Raw genomic sequence first — 3,835 nt, 5'->3', positions numbered from 1 at the left:
GCCTGACTCTGACTGGCAGTCACATGGCTGGGAGAAGGAAGCTTCAGAAAAAGTGAAGAAATATAAGATGCTAGGACAGCCCAAAGAATTAAAGAAAGCGTGTTTAGGAAAAGGGATATGGCAGCTGGGCGTGGTGGCACATACCTTTTAACCCAGCACTTGGGAGGCAGAGGCAGGTGGATCTCTGTGAGATCAAGGCCAGCCTGGTCTACATAGTGAGTTCCAGGCCAGTTGAGGCTACAGGGAGGCCCTGCCTCAAAAAGACACCCCCACACACACACAATGGATATGAAGAAGAAAAGGAAAGATTACTCTTTTCTGAAAATTTCAGAAAAGCAGGCAGACTTACAGAGAACTACATATCTGTGGCTAGGTCCGGAAGCAGGATTCCAGGCAGGAAAAATTCACTACCTCATTAATGCACTAGGTATTCCACCCACCTATTTAGCATAACTTAAGGTGAACATGCCTTCCTAGGGGTGGTTCTATAACCAGAAGATTGACCAGTGAAACTGGAAAGATGGGTCTTCCAACAGATAGGCTAGAGATTTTATAGTTTTGACCAGTTAAACTTATGGGGCTATTTGCTACTCTAACACTCACAATGGCCAAGTAGAAACAATGTAAATGTTCACCTGTGGATGGGTGGATAAGCGAAAGGTGGCAGACAAAGAGCCTTTAAAAGACAGAGAATCGAAGGTCGGGTCATGGTGGGGCAGAGGTTGAGAAGATGGCAAGGCAAGGCTGGGTATGGAGAGGCCGGGGCTTCGGCCAGGCGTGGGTTCTGCCCACGGACATGCCCTGCTGCGGGGAGCTCCCATTAGCTGGGTCGCCGCAGCGGCTCCAACGCAGGTTTTACTTCTTTATTCAGCAAAAATATGGATTCAGAAAAGCTCCAAGGAAGGTTGAACCTCGAAGACCAGATACAGGATCAAGTGGTGAATCATAGAAAAGAAGTGCTTTGAGCCCTCCTATAGAAGAGACAGTCTTTACCCTTCTCCCTACCCTTAAGACCTCTTGGGAAACCTTTATTTTCACTGTTGGGTTTACAGGCTGTGCATTTGGATCAGCTGCTATTTGGCAATATGAATCACTGAAATCCAGGGTCCAGAGTTATTTCAATGGAATAAAAGCTGACTGGTTGGATAGCATAAGACCACAGAAAGAAGGAGACTTCAGAAAGATTAGCAAGTGGTGGAATAGCCTAAGTGATGGCCAGCATACTGTGACGGGTGTCACAGCTGCAGATGTCCTTGTGTTCTGCTTATGGAGAGTACCATCACTACATTGAACAATGATCAGATATTTTACATCCGATCCAGCATCAAAGGTTCTTTGTTCTCCAGTGTTGCTGTCAACATTCAGTCATTTCTCACTTCTCCTTATTTCACATGGCAGCAAATACTATGTTTTGTGGAGCTTTTCCTCCAGCGTAGTGAACATTCTGGGTCAAGAGCAGTTCGTGGCAGTATACCTATCTGCGGGTGTTATTTCCAATTTTGTCAGTTATGTGTGTAAAGTTGCCACGGGACGATATGGATCTTCACTTGGTACAGGTGCAATCATGACCATGCTTGCAGCAGTCTGCACCAAGATCCCAGAAGGGCAACTCGCTATCATCTTTCTCCCATTCCACCTTCACAGCAGGAAATGCCCTAAAAGCCGTCAATGCAGTGGATACAGCTGGGATGATCTTGGGATGGAAATTTTTTGATCATGCAGCACATCTTGGAGGCCCTCTCTTTGGAACTGGTACATTACTTATGGTCATGAACTCATTTGGAAGAACAGGGAGCCTCTAGTGAAACTATGGCATGAAATGAGGACTAATGGCCCCAAGAAAGGAGGTGGCTCTAAGTAAAGTGGGGCTGGCCAATACTGCTGTATCCAATCCTTTCTGCTGGGAACTCACAGCCAAACCCCTGCCTAGAAGATACCCAGCATCCAGTTGCCCAGTGTTTTAAATGTCTCCAGCACATATCTTCTTAGGAAGCAAATTATGGCAAAGTTGTGAAATAAATGTTATATCTCTAGTTTGTAAAAAAAAATTTTTTTAATTAGAAAAGAAAGACAGAGAATCCTGTCACATCCTAAAACACAGAGGGACTTTGAGGACATTGTACTAGGTGAAAGTAGCAGGTCACAATGAGACAAATGCTGAATGAGTTCTTTTATATGAGTCAGGTTATTCGAATGCACAGAAAGAGAGACTGTTATGATGGCAACTGAGGCTTTAGGGAAGGGGAAAAGGGAAGTTGTTTAATGAGGAACCAAGTTTCAGATTTCTAATATAGAAATGTTCTGGGAATCTGATTCGCAACAATGGGAGTATATATAATGCTACTGGACTGTTCATCTAAGAAAGGTTATATGCTCCTGTAATCCCAGCATGGGGTGGGGGGGAGGCTGAAACCAAGAAGAAGGCAAGTTCCAAACAGTCTGGGCTGTCTATTGAAACCCTGTCTCAAAAGCACAAAAATACTGTGAAAATTATAAATTTTATGTTACATATTTTTAATCACTATAAAGAAAAAAAGGAATAAAGACCCTTCAGCATCTCCCCTCTGCCTTACAGATGACAAAGGCAAAAGAGGGTAACTAATTCATCCTGGGTTGCTGAGTTCATGGACAGGGAATTGGAACCAGAACCCAAGACCTGTCACTTACTGTTGGGATCCATCCCTCTCTGTCTCTGATTCTGTCTTTCTGTCTCTGTCTCTGTCTCTGTCTTTCTCTCTGTCTCTGTCTTTCTCTCTGTCTTTTACTCTCTGTCTCTCTGTCTCTTCTCTGTCTCTCTCTCTGTCTCTGTCTCCCTTCTCTCTCTCTCTCTCTCTCTCTCTCTCTCTCTCTCTCTCTCTCTCTCTCTCTTCTCTCTCTCTGAGATGCTGAGGTAATGGAAAAGATGAGGGAGGGACAGTGACATTCTGATGAACCTGAAAGGGATAAAGAGTCTCCTCTGCTTATAAATATTTCTGCTCCTGTGCCCTTTCTCCAAATCTCATCAGGATTATTCAGATCAGCAAGCTCCGACAGGCCACCCTGAAGCCTCGAGACACTCCAGAGCTCACAGAGTCTGAGGCAGGCGGGAAAGCTTTTCTGTTCCTCGGCTGTTCCCCCTGTAATTTACAAGTCCAGACAGTCCCAGAGGAAAACAAGAAAAACACAGGGGCCCACTTTAAAATGAGCTCAGTGTGGGGTCTCTCCTGCAGCGTAGGAAGCAGCTAGTCAAAACTTGCTGCCTCAAGGCAGGCTTCCTCATTCCCTGCTCTGAACCAAGGACGGAAGTCTTTCTTCCGGTTTAGTTTTCCTTTAGCTCCTCATTCCAAATTCCATGGAAGAGACACCAGGAAAAGCTGGCCCCGGCTCAAAAGAAGCAGAGATAAAATGCAGTCCTCTATTTTTGCAAGGGTGATTCCGTAGGTTGTCCTCTATCTTCCAACAGAAATTTCTTTAGTTTCCATGGAAACAGTGAGGGTGATTAAAGATTCCTTACAGGACGTCTGCAGGATTGGTTCTGGGCAGTTGGTACTGGCTTCCAGAAATCTCATCAGGTTCAAAGTGCCAAAGCTGACACCACCTCACTGTCCCAACCCTGCTCCTCTCCTTTTGATGTAGAGACATGGCATATGTAGAACACCCCTCCCAATTCAGAAAGTGTCAGGAAAATCTCCCTGCATAAATACGTCGGGTGATGAAGATCTAAATAAAACATTTTGGCAAGGACATTTCTAAAGATCTTTCCACTGAGAAATATTTTTTTGTTTTCAGCAACCCTTCAGAGTTTAAACCAGGATGCCTATAAAAAGCCTTCTGCGTTCTCTTGAGCGCTCTTCAT

The 3,835-nt window shown here is 44.8% G+C and overlaps 1 pseudogene across 1 annotated transcript; it reads left to right on the top strand.

The window, feature by feature from the left end:
- Positions 1-730: 730 nt before the first annotated feature.
- Positions 731-1,863, top strand: LOC103726519 (annotated as a pseudogene). The gene is made up of 3 exons (XR_001872197.2): positions 731-1,328; positions 1,485-1,550; positions 1,648-1,863. The product of XR_001872197.2 is annotated as a presenilins-associated rhomboid-like protein, mitochondrial (transcript).
- The last annotated feature ends 1,972 nt before the right edge of the window (positions 1,864-3,835 follow it).

The sequence above is a fragment of the Nannospalax galili genome, unplaced genomic scaffold (genome assembly GCF_000622305.1).
Source record: "Nannospalax galili isolate Female #2095 unplaced genomic scaffold, S.galili_v1.0 scaffold191, whole genome shotgun sequence".
Classification (NCBI taxonomy): domain Eukaryota; kingdom Metazoa; phylum Chordata; class Mammalia; order Rodentia; family Spalacidae; genus Nannospalax; species Nannospalax galili.
The sequence above is the reverse complement of the archived record's forward strand: the minus strand, read 5'-3'. Positions and strand labels throughout refer to the sequence as shown.